The sequence below is a fragment of the Palaemon carinicauda genome, chromosome 17, assembly GCF_036898095.1.
Source record: "Palaemon carinicauda isolate YSFRI2023 chromosome 17, ASM3689809v2, whole genome shotgun sequence".
Lineage (NCBI taxonomy): Eukaryota > Metazoa > Arthropoda > Malacostraca > Decapoda > Palaemonidae > Palaemon > Palaemon carinicauda.
Window position 1 is genome coordinate 105,939,974 of NC_090741.1, and position 13,921 is coordinate 105,953,894.

General features: G+C 35.5%; 1 protein-coding gene across 7 annotated transcripts in view; it reads left to right on the top strand.

The window, feature by feature from the left end:
- The window catches only part of LOC137656889 (ATP-sensitive inward rectifier potassium channel 12-like), a 459,802-nt gene that overhangs the window by 391,725 nt on the left and 54,156 nt on the right, over positions 1-13,921 (top strand). Inside the window, exon 1 of one of the 7 annotated variants that reach the window (XR_011047040.1) lies at positions 9,602-10,353. The exons of the other annotated variants lie outside the window; for them this stretch is intronic. The gene's annotated coding sequence lies outside the window, so the exon portion shown is untranslated. Of the gene's footprint in view, positions 1-9,601; positions 10,354-13,921 lie in introns of those variants that run through there. 7 annotated transcript variants of the gene reach the window in all.

Sequence of the window (13,921 nt, forward strand, 5' to 3'; positions counted from 1 at the left end):
ACACACACATATATATATATATATATATATATATATATATATATATATATATATATATATATATATATATATCAACAAAATTCTTTACCACTTTCTCCCTGTAATTGCCGAATAGTGGACGAACCTTCTGTGGAATAAAACTTCCTCAAAAATATTCGCTTCATACACTTGCAGTTACGGTACTTTAGCTCATCTTTGATATCAGTGTCTTTCTGGCTATCTCTCCTGTCCTTCCCAGGCATTCCTCTCCTCTTACTTCCTGGAACTTATGAGTTAAAACCGCTTTTCAATATCACATTGCCATCCATTCTTCCCACATGACCGAACAACTTCGAACAGCAGCCATTCATCATTCCTCTCTCAACTGTTTTTCTGGTGCAAATATTTTCCACGTACATCCACTGTTCTTTCTTTAATCTATTGCAGTACTTCATCCATAAATATATAAACAACAATGAAGACATAACACCCTCATCTCATGACCACTTTAAAACACCAAACCAGTCACTCTCGTGACTGCATACTCTAAAACAGATTTCTATCACTATAAAAACCTTAGACCAATTTCAAAATTTATCATCTATTTCATGATTTCTCAACATCCATAACATTGACTAATCTGCAATTGGCCAGCGTGGTGATGAAAACTGGTCAAACCCCCACACATGAATAAAGACATATCTGAGGCCTTTGTCCTGCAGTGGAATAGAAACAGCTGTGTTTATATATATATATATATATATATATATATATATATATATATATATATATATATATATATATATATATATATATATATTGTAAGTGTGTATAATTGTTTCTTGGCCTAGAACGCTATCTCTATCAAAGTGTGTTCCAAATAATATTAAGAGATCCTGAGTGTTTTCGTGTTAGCATTGCCTGATAATATTATGTGTTTTGGCTGCAGTTCCTTATGTAATTGGCAACCACTTTCACAATATATTAGGTTGCTTCAAGACAGGTGAAATCTTGAACCCTGTATGCCCCTGAGTCATAAATTATCTTTTTTCGCCACATTGGCTCTTCGTATGCACATCAAAGAGACGCAATAAATTTCGCGCTCTAATGCTTTCTATGCACTCTGTGGTCCAACTGGAGTGGTTAACACCTGTAGTAAATTCGCGCCAATTTTTTAGGTTATTTTTTTCTTGTCGGTGCGTTCTCTTTTACGCGCTTGCGTATTGATTGCAGTCACGCGATGGAAAATTACACTTCTTAAGTTTTATGTAGAACATTTGAGAGAAAAAGAAAAAATTAAATATTTTCTCCAGAGTTCGAAGAGTTAAGAAGGTCGATTTTAATTAAAGTTTTATGTAGAACATTTGAGAGAAAGAGAAAATTGAATATTTTCTCCAGAGTTCGAAGAGTTAAGAAGGTCGATTTTAATATGTTTCAACCGTTTAATTATTTGTTGGCAATGGAAACGCTTGGTAGGGCTAGCCTTCAGCTTGCAATTTTCAAAGCAGATATTATCTCTTAACTGTCATCTACAGAAGTCTTCAAGGATATTCTTAACATACATAGGTTTATCTTATTATACTGCAGTCCTTCACAGCTTGCTTTGTCTACAATACTGTTTCTATTTTTCTCACAATTCAAGTTTCTTGGGAGAGTAATATTTAGAAAATTCTCATTACCTGTATTCACAAAGTTTGCTATTGATTTCAAACTGTAGGAAAGCGTTTGTGGTTGATAAATTATATATTAATTTATTTCTTCGTACTCTGCCACCTCTCGCCGTTCCGCCTTCCACATGTAGCATGTTCCGGCTTGGTTCCTCCATTCTTCACTTAATCCCCCGTCTGGCTACTTGGGTTCTTTTGACTCCTCCCCCACTTTCCTATGTCCCCTTCCCCCAGAGAATTCCTAGTGCAGGGGGAAACGATGCTACGATGTCCCTTATATCATTCCCATTATTATTCCTTTCCTCCGAAATGGGATCTATCGTAGGGAATTTCCTTTGATTCATTGCCCTGAAGTTAGATCGATTTTCAATAGCAGTTCATGACCACCGTAATTATTTCCCGGTGTTATATTTTTCAATAATTGCTAAATACGAGACTGCCTGGCTCCACCCCCCCCCCCTCCCAACACAGACCTTTATTCCCGGTCACCTATGTAGAAGGGGGAAGAGGAACACCAATTTGTAGTCGCAAGTCGAATGCGATGACTCACTGTCTGTCTCTCCCCCCTTTTACTAGTTTCTCCCTCCAAATGCCGTCCACGGTAAACCCATAAACCTTTTCCAGTCTAGAGAGAGAGAGAGAGAGGGGACGCCCATACATCCCCATATTTCCCCCTCTCTCCCCCGTTTAATTTTTTCGGTTGCTCTCCCAATTTTCCATTCCTGCTACAACCCCTCAGAAAAGACGTGGTTCCCTCTGTCTAAATTTTCCCCTTCTTGGTATTCCATATCCTCAGCACAAGACTTAGCATGTGCATAGTGTTTGTTCGTATGTGCGTGTGTGGTGTGTCCGTGTTTGAGAAGCCAAGGAGGGAGTGATATCAAAGCCATGGAACCACCAGACCGCAGTACATAGCAGACATGGAGTGTAGCCTGTTCGCCGATTACCGCGCTTCTTCTTCAATGGACGTGCAGAACTCCAAGTCGTCGGCGCGGCCATTCCCTTCTTCCTGATGTGTCCAAGAAAGTGATGAAAGTGTGAAGTGATTGAATTAGTTAAGGTGATATTCACTTATATTTCGAGTGCTTTAATTAGATTGTTGATATAGAATTTACTTGGACCTTGTTGACGTATTATTGATTCGTGTTTGAAGCAACTTGAAGTAGACTCCATTAAGGTGGTGTATATTTATATTTGAAGTGGCTTAAGTTGACTTTGTAGATGTGATAGATACTTATATATATAAAGTGTTTTGCATCATGTGGAAATGTTTTTATACTTTATTCGAAAAGTCTAGTGAAAGTATGCGTCCATCGAAACACCAACAGTAAAACCTTTAAGAAAATTTATAGAACATATCGAGATTGTAAGTGATGGTTAAAAAAAAACACCATATATGTGGAACCTGTAACTACGGAGGGCACTTATTGGTATTTGTGGTCGTAAAATACCTTTTTTTTTTTTTAATCAACATACCTTGAAAGCATAAGGATGATAACTAATTTCTATTTTAATCTGTGATAAATCAATTTCCGATAGTTTTATGGAGCTTGTGTTATCTTTTGAAGATTAAAAAACCACATTACTCATGTCATAAATCTGATAACGTCAGCTACTCGAAGTTAATAGCTATATATATATATATATATATATATATATATATATATATATATATATATATGTATACATACACATATACATATGTATATACCCACATGTATATATATATATATATATATATATATATAGAGAGAGAGAGAGAGAGAGAGAGAGAGAGAGAGAGAGAGAGAGAGAGAGAGAGAGAGAGAGAGAGAGAGAGATGTGTACGACACTTTTAATTCATTGGTTAAATTTTTGTACCTGTAAATATCAAGTATATGTCGGTATTTTTGTATTCTGATTGTATGTATGGCTGTTATATTACATGTATGAATGCATATACATGTGAGCTCTGTGAACAAAGGAATATGCAAGATGGTCCGTATGTATTGCTGTAACCGCACATGAAACATGTTTTTATAACTTATTAATATTATTATTATTGTTGTTGTTGTTGTTGTTGTTGTTGTTGTTGTTGTTGTTATTGCTATTATTATTATTATTATTTTTATTATTATTTAATATTCAAACCTTACTTTTAAATGCTGATAAGAATAGTGATTTGATAAAGAAAACTATTATGCATAAATGAATATAAACCAAAATGCTCATCACTTAATTAAAAGCGAAAATGGTTAAAAGCGACACGAATGTGTTGTAGATGTACACATGCGTGCAAATACAAATGTAAATGCATGTGAATGAACGTCACATGATGATGTTTGCATGCATATAGGTACTGATTTTCATGTGAATGCACCATTAAGAAAGCTACGTAGCAGCGATATCTCAATAACAAAGGCGAATCGAATGGCGCCAGTAGCCCAAAACTCTCCCGACAAATTGTGCCATTTTTTTTTCATTATAATTTGCTGTAATGGCGTGCAGATATTTTTTTCCATGCAGAGCTAGCTTCATTTATTTCTTTCATTTGCTTGTTTTTATTATCAGATATGCAGTTATGTAAAAACCACTTGTGGAAACGTACCTACCTGGGGTTCGAGTCCCACTCAAGATCGATAGTTCCTTGTGAGCTAAGGATGGGGGTGTTTGAGAGACCCTATTAGGCTACCTGCTGTCATCAGCAGTCACTGCCTGTCCCTCCCTGGTATTAGTTTGGGTGGAGAGGTGGCTTCGGTTTTGATCATATGTATATACGGTCAGTCTCTAGGGCATTGCCTCGATGTCTAGGGCATTGATACTATCCCTCACCTCTGCCATTCATAAGTGGCCTTTGAATATTTGAACTTTATAAAACAAGAATCATGTGAGGGCGGTTTTTTTTTTTTTTTTTTTTACAAATAGCAAGAAGCAGCTGCTTTCATCATCCAAAAAAATGGGAAACATATGGAAGTATCAACCAGATATTGCAAACTTCGAATTCAATAAACTGTCAGTCTACAACCCCTAAACATTTGTATTTCCTTTATCAAACACAAAGATGGCAGTATCTATAAATGAAAGTTGTTAAATAAGCAAAGAAAATTATAAGTAACAACCAAACTACTAATTCCAATTTTATTTTTCATGTCAAACAAAGAGATGATCATACTCGAACGTATTGGAACAAAGGTTGTTTCAATTGTAACTTGTACCTGTGGATGTTTATATTCTTGCGTACCTAAATAACGTCATTTTGACAATTAAAAAAAGTTCTCACCATTACAAAATAGTCCATATGAATTTTGTTGAAGCTCTGCTAGCAAATAATCATCCCAAAAGTGATTATATGTTTTCATACATTTTCAATATTTAGGTTTAAAAAAAAAAAAACATGAAAATCATAAACTTTTCAAACATATTGCAGATAATGATTTAGATAAACCTTATACAGTGAAACTACCCATATGATTCTGCCAATTATCTTCCTGTTTAACCTATCAACTTCTCATTCATAGTGGAACTGTAGGGTTTTTTAACAGGTGCTGACTGCTGAGTATCCTTGCTTTCCACATCCCAGTACCTCATGGGTCAAATCCAAATTACTGCAGAAACAAAGCCATTTCCAATAATGCTAAAGAAATATTTATTAATATATTTCAAAGAGTAATTACAAGAAGGTACTGTACACTCAAGAATGATGTAGTCAATCAGATATATTCCATTTACGATCATGGAGAAAATTACCACAAACAAAGTATAATGAAAATTATTGTAATTTTTATGATATATATTACACAATATTTCTATGATGCAATCCATCAAAAAGCAATATAATTACCCAATATATTCCCTTCATAATCTGATGTCAACTGAAATAGAGCGCGAGGTGACTAACCAATTCTCTACCGGTTGATCACGGAGCGGAATCTAGTATTCAACGTTTTGGGAGTGGCACCCACCTCTCTCTCTCTCTCTCTCTCTCTCTCTCTCTCTCTCTCTCTCTCTCTCTCTCTCTCTCTCTCTCTCTCTCTCATTGTATTCCATGGTTTATCAAGACTGTAGGGGGTTAAAGTCGAGGGGACTAGGCCTTCCCTTGTGACCAAAAAGTAGGCCTACCTCGGATTTATGATTTCTCCTCACGTTAGTGCCGAAGTGCTTTGACTTTTATAGCAGGGTTATAGAGAACAGAGAGTAGTTTATGTATATATATATATATATATATATATATATATAACCATTTTGAGTATGAGTAGCTATATATTGCTTAGGAAACAGTAGCTAACTGAAGTTGTTCTTACGGAAGGTAATGGCTACCTAAAAAGTACCTACGCAAATGTCTCCTGAAAATGTCAGCTACCGAAAATAGTAGGCCTACTTACCTGAAATAGGCGTTCATTTGAATGTCTTGTAAGTATTGATTTCTTTGCAAGTTTTATAAATGAATTTATAGTGCAGGTATTGTTGTGTAAATATTCCTGAGAATTATTTCTTTATGTAAAGTAAAACACTAAATTCAAGGAATAGAAATAGATGGAGTAAGTTGAATCGAGTGACCGACCCTTCTATACAGTTGGACCAATAAGGTTGAGAGATATGAAGACTTTTAATGTCCTTATAAGTAGTCTTTTTATAAGTATCTCTTTTACCTAATTACTAGCTTTCACTTATATCCTTAGAAGTTCGTAAGAAGTTTCAATTGGAGAGGTTATAATAAATCTTGATAAATTTCCATAAATCTTCCGAGAATTAGATGAACACATCATTATATATATATATATATATATATATATCCCTTTCTGAGTGGGGATACCTTAACGTAATGAAGGGGTTTGTGTATCCCCATGATCAGCACAGCTGTATTAGTCACACCCATACTTGGCTGGTTTGCTGCGAGCAATTAGACTTGTCTTCCACTATCACTAACCCACTCTAGCCAGCGTGGTGATAAAAACTAGTCTAACCCCAGACATGAATAAGGACATGTTTGAGGCCTTTGTCCTGCTGTGTACAAGAATCGGCTGCATATGTTGTGTGTGTGTGTGTGTATATATATATATATATATATATGTATGTATGTATGTATATAAATGTATATATCATCTGGTCCAACGCTTATTGATGCAAAGGGCCTTCATAATCCTCAGCCATATAGGCCCTGTATTCCAACTCGTCCAGTTCCTTTTGGAGCTCAGCTGAACGATTGGTGAACTAATCTCTCTTGGGGAGTGCGAAGAGGATGTCCAAATCATCTCCATCTACCCCTGATCATGATCTCATCCACATATGGCGCTCGAGTAATCTCTCTTATAGCTTCATTTCTAATCCTGTCCTGCCATTTAACTCCCAATATCCTTCTGAGGGCTTTGTTCTCAAATCTACTAAATCTCTTAGAGATTGTTTCATTGTCATATCATGACTCATGTCCATATAGTAACACCGATCTCACAAAAGTGATATAAAGTATAGTCTGATTTATATATATATATATATATATATATATAGTCATCCTATTGAATTCTTCTTTACTCATTCTCTTTTTATTAATACTGTTTCTTTCTATTATATGATTTATGTTCTCTCTTTAACGCCTTTTACTACACTTTTGTTCCCGCTTCCTGTCTTTCATCTTGCTTTCCACCCTCTTAGATTTTCAATCATACTTCCGAAGTTTCCCACTATTGCACGTCGGGGCTGAATATTTTCCCAGGCTTCAGTGCAGTGTGTAGTATCCCAACATCATAAACCCAATCCTTTCTGATGATAGACGCGATCTTCTTTCTTTTTACTTTCGTTTATTCTATTTGTCCTTTGTTCATATATTCGCCCCCTGTTATGTCTGATGAAAGTATGTACAGTTGGACACGAATTTTTGGTACCCTCTCTCTGAAGAAGTGTACCAATTCACACTCTTACTACGCGGACAGTTCCTTTGTTTTGCCCCGCCCACCACCTCTGCCATTTCTTCTACACTATCTGCTTGGTTATTCGCAGCGAAGTAAAAGTGTCATAGGTGTACTTCTTCGGAGCGAGGTGTACTAGGGGCCTCTTGTGTCTAACTGTACATTCTGTCTAATGAATCTTCCCTGTTAATTTCGACCTCGGAAGGCAAACTTAATGACGTCAGTTTGACATGTTGGAAGACAAATGTGCAATATCTTTCGATTTACAAGAAGATTTTAATAAAAGCAGACCTTCCGTGAAAAGCAGACATTGGACAGATTTAACTGTACCCTAATTTTAAGCTTGGATAACATTGCTATGACGATTTCGAGGAAATGTAAAATCGAGTTTGAGAAATTGTAACATCACTTCGAAGAAGACCGATCGATGGAATCCAATTCGTAACACCTGTGGTCTGCATTCGTAGAAATTTTTGTGCCTTATGATACGAATCCCAAGTATAGTTATAGATCTCTCATTTCAAGGAAAACAGAAGAAAGGGGGAAAGTTCTTATAGATATCAATCAGGCCTAGTTTCAAAACTGTCCAGGGGCGTCCCTTCTGTTATCTTGTCGTCAAACATCTGCGCCATATTTAAAGGTTTAGAATGGCAGAGTAAGGCACAGTAACATTGCCCTATCGAGCAGGACAATGCCCCAGAGACTAATCATATATACATGTGATCAATGCCAAAGCCCCCTCTCCACCCGAGCTATGACCAAGGAGGGTCTGGCAATGGATGCTGATGACTCAACAGATAGATCTATAGGCTCCCCCAAACCCCCCATTCTTAGCTTACAAGGATGATGAGGTCGCAGTGACCAAAAAACTAACGAGTTTGAGCAGGACTCGAACCCCAGTCTGGCGTTACCCCCAGTCAGGGACGTTACCACATCCGCCACCACAACAACATTTAACGGTTTTTTATACAAAGTAGAATCTAGTTATACGGTAGTCGTTTTTCTCACTGGTTATGGTACAAATTTGAGAGAGAGAGAGAGAGAGAGAGAGAGAGAGAGAGAGAGAGAGAACTTTAAGTGTTTGATGATAATTCAAATGAATACAATTCGAGAGAAACTGTCGTCAGTCAACATTATTATAATTATTATAATTATTGTATTTTGGAAGTAGACCCTGTTTAAATCAGAGCTATTGAGAAGCTGAATTACAAATATAAATGCCACTGAAGCAGCCATAATTTTCAACGAAATCTATTATTATTATTATTATTATTATTATTATTATTATTATTATTTATTATTATTATTATTCCATGCGAGAAGGCCACCAGATTACCAAATATTTTTCCTGTGTTTGTGATAGCGATAAGTGATACCTCTGTAATGGAGCAGTTTTGTTGAATATAGACTGATAACCAGAGATTAGAGGAGTCTCTCTCTCTCTCTCTCTCTCTCTCTCTCTCTCTCTCTCGCAAAAGAAACCTCTAAACTCCCATCTCTTAAATGAAACTTTTCACTACGTTAGTTCTCTCTCTCTCTCTCTCTCTCTCTCTCTCTCTCTCTCTCAAAAGAAACCTCTAAACTCCCATCTCTTAAATGAAACTTTTCACTACGTTAGTTCTCTCTCTCTCTCTCTCTCTCTCTCTCTCTCTCTCTCTCTAAAGAAACCTCTAAACTCCCATCTCTTAAATGAAACTTTTCACTACGTTAGTTCTCTCTCTCTCTCTCTCTCTCTCTCTCTCTCTCTCTCTCTAAAGAAACCTCTAAACTCCCATCTCTTAAATGAAACTTTTCACTACGTTAGTTCTCTCTCTCTCTCTCTCTCTCTCTCTCTCTCTCTCTCTCTCTCTCATGTATTAAAATATTGAACTTTCGGTAAATGTTTATGTTAATCCATGTCAAGATTGTGTTTGAATTTATTTTCGAATTACTTTTGAAATAAATCAGTTTGGTTTTAGAATTTCTCGTTATTATATAGAACTTCATTAGAAGCAAAACAAGGAAAATCATCAATTTCTTTTAAATATATATTCTTTTTTTTTTTACTTTATGAAATAACCTAGTGTTCCTCTGGTATCTAGACATGCTCATGTTCACCTCACTTCCCTTATGATGTACTTGTGATGTTGGGATCATAAGAATGATCAAATGAAAATAATTGATATGAAAAGAAAGGTCTTCATGATGTGAGGTCTACTGCAACATCGCTCTGACGAGGACAGAGACTTTGCGATAGTGTTTTATTAAGGGAAATGTGAAAATCATTAGAAAGTGCTCTTGAAACAGATGGTATAATTGACTACAAGATCAAAATAACACTGTTAATATAAAATCAGATCAAGATAACACTGTTAATATAAAATCAGCAATATTCCTGGTTGAATAAATACAGAAACGAAAAATAGAGCAGCCATAACAAGAGAATGCAGAGAATCCAGCCAACGCCAGGCAGTTCAGCAGATACGCTGGTGCGTCTCAGAGGAGACAGTCGCGATAGCGGCGCTTGGGATTGCTTCCTTCTGGATCCGCAGCCCATCAGGAGGCGCAGGACGAGCAGCACCTCAGGAGGAGACTATGCCCCCGAAAACAGGTTTTTCCACGCTCTCTGAGCCCTCCGGCTCTCAGAATGTCAGTGCCCCCTGCCCGGAAGCGGGCAACCCACCAGTCGGAATGCCCTACACATATCAAGGACCGTCGGCGACAGGCTGGGAGGCGGCGGATACGCTCATTTCGGTGTGCAGTAAACCACTGGAAACGAAACGCGAGGTGACCAAAGTCGGGTTCTGCAAGCGGCTGGCGATGTGCTGTAAAGGATCTTGTGTCAAGTAAGTCAGAGGGAAAAGTATTCTAGAAATATCTAAGGTCATAAGGAGTAATATTCTTAAATCTTAAATGTCATAGGAACAATACTCTTGTAACTTATAAGGTCGTATTGAACAATAATGCAGCGAGATGTTTAGCTACTGCACTTTTTGGAAATGCAAGAAAGCAAGCAACGAGAAGGAAAGTGATCTCATTTTGTTGTAACATTATATAGCAAAGTAATCATACCACATTCTGCCCCCACTTACAGAATGTGGTACATCAAATCAAATAGTTTTTAAGAAACCAGAATAATCGGGGACGTGGAGAAACGCATAAATATTTTATTTGAAAGCGACTTCTAATGGTCCTCTTAAACAAAAAATATCTGGAGGCAAGTGTTTCATTTACCACTTGAACTCAATTTGCTAAAAGGTGCAATGTAGTATTATCTGTATAAATTAGCGTACACCGTCTAAACTCAGATAAAAACGAAAATCGAATATTTATTAGCTTATTTTCCAAGTCAGGTTGGGTTAAAGAAGATACAATTGAAATTCAGTTAAGGCACCCTTCCTGTCTGGCGTTCTGTTACGATGCCAGATAATGCCTAATAATCAATCAATCCTGTCTGGCGTTGTAGAGATGGGGCAAAACACCCAGGAAGGTCGGTGACTGCTTTACGGGTTAGTGACCCTCCAAGTTTGTGGGACTGAAGTATATATGGATAATATTTCCCTTTGGTTTCGATGATTTAATGATAAAAGTTAGTCACTATCGGATTACACCTTATTGTTACCACTGCCAGGAAATATGAACTCCACCTAACATATCCCAGGATGCCTTTCATCTCTATCCTGTAGATAATCAGAAATAAAAAAATCAGACATAATTCCGTTTCCCATTGTTATTTTTTTCTTTGATAACTTTGGAAAAAAAATCTAAAAGATATTTACATTAATCTAAAATCCATGGGTGATTATATTGTGCACCATATGAGTGTTGCCAAATAAGCGAAAATTTATTTAAAAAAAAAAAAAAGTTAGTTCAATTGAAATCGAAAGATGAAATCAATGTCTTCTATTACCCTGTTCTTTACAATATTAAAACGAACATGTATAATTTTACCAAGTATTATAATCCAATAAATTCCTTTTAGATAAGATATCTGGTATTTTCGTGAATCTTATGTCTTATGAGATAAATGTCTAGACCTCTACAGGAATACGTTGATGCAAGACCAATTGAGTGTCAGTGAACTTGAACGGCAAATATGGTATCAGGTTCTTGTTAATAATAGTAACAAGAGAATGAACACACACACACACATATATATATATATATATATATTGTATATATAATGATGGTCCGCTCTTCCCTTAAACGGGGTGATGCCAGAAGGTCTTACAATTACTATTTCAAGCGAGAGAATAGAAGCCCCATGGATGTTCAATTTACTTACAAGACCCAGCCTTTCTTTACTATACCAATGGATCAACTAACCATCTAGTGAACAAACACACACATACATACATATATATATATATAATATATATATATATATATACATATACATATACATACATACACATATATATATACACATATATATATGTATGTGTGTGTTTGTGTATGTATGTATATATACATATACATTTATATGTCTATATATATACTTAAATATTTATACTAATTTATTTATGTATTTACATAAATACATTCGAATAAATGTTTAAGACGCAAAAAAACTATTCAGAGTTCGGTCAGTGCGTCTTACATCTGCATTATGGAGAGAACTGCACTTAATGCCCCCTTCCTTCCTTTTTAGGAGAGAGAGAGAGAGAGAGAGAGAGAGAGAGAGAGAGAACCCGTGAAAAGTTTTATTTAAGAGATGAGAATTTAAAAAGAAGTTTCTTTTGTAGGAGAGAGAGAGAGAGAGAGAGAGAGAGAGAGAGAGAGAGATGTCGGACACTTGAATTTGGGAAAATCTGTTTGATGATACGTAAGGCAGGTTTTTGTTTAAAAGTTATTTCTTTATACCTAATAAAGCAAGATTGTAAAAGATTGTAAAAGTTTTATGGCTTTTAGTATGTTTTAGTAGTTTTGAGGAACGTTTTGAACACATGTTCATCTCCAAGGTACTTTACTCAAACGTGCTGAAAAAATATTTTGAATACAAAAAAGTTGACATTTTTTAGAATAAAGAAATTTTCCAGTCATTATCAACAACTTTCCATTCAATCCATTTTTTGGAAAATCTCTCTCTCTCTCTCTCTCTCTCTCTCTCTCTCTCTCTCAACGTTAAAAAGCTTATCTTAGTTCGTTGAAATTTTTATAACCTAATGTTGTATAGAAATTCCGGACATTTCAGCAATGTTTTCTGTCATTATAGATATATATATATATATATATATATGTATATATATAAATTATATGTATATATATATAATACATATATATATATATATATATATATATAAATTACTATAAGGGTAAAAATTCTAAGTCAAAATTTTAAATCTATAACTATATGGTCAATTAAGTGTAATGACGAATTAATATAAATTTCCATTATGATCTTTTCTCGTAACGAAATAAAAAAAAAGTTACTAAACTGAAGCAATGTGGGTCAATCTTCATATCTCGTGACAATGCAATTTTGAATTCGCACGAAATTTTCCGAGGTATCGATAGTACATCGCTAATTCTGAGAGATTATTTATTTTCTGGGAAGACCATTGCTTCGCTCCTAGTTCGTGAGAAAGGGAGACTTTGCTTGCGTGGTTGCAATTGCAACGCTCTCAGTTGCCTGGGAGCTAGGATGTTAATCGCATAAGATACATAGAAGAGTTTTATTTTAGAAATTTATTTGGTTTAGTTAAGTTCTGTCGGGTTTTAATGGGATTTCTTTATTGCCTTTACTGTGGTTACTTGAATATTATATAGATATGAATAACTAGACATTGTACATACATGTCGAAACATACAAATATTCACACACACACACACACATATATATATATATATATATGTGTGTGTGTGTGTGTGTATATATACAGCATATGTATGTATATATATATGTGTATATATATATATATATATATATATTGTGTGTGTATGTGTGTATGTATGATAGTAAATATACAAATAATGTTGGCAAGCTCATCTCATCTTTTCCAAGTCTGCAACACCTAACCAGCTGTAAATTTTCCACATGTGCAACTTCAAACTTGAAATCGGCAGGTCGTTATTGAACCCAGCAAGCTTCTCGTCTTTGGGAAACTGTAAACCCCCCTCTCCCCCACCCCACCAAAAAAAAGTCGATGTTCATGTAAATGGTTTGTATCTTCATATCCAGTCTTAGAAAAATCAATGGAAATCTATTTTATTGCGATTTTCTTTAATAACATAGACAGCATCCTATGATTGAGGTGTGAATAGATATGTGCAGTAGAAGGTTTCATTTAAAATTATTTTGAAATAGAATAAAATAATTTAAATTTTAAAGTTTTAAAGGCCGCTTATGAATGGCAGAGGTAAGGGACAGTGATATTGCCGTAACATAACAGGACATTGCCCTAGAGACTGACC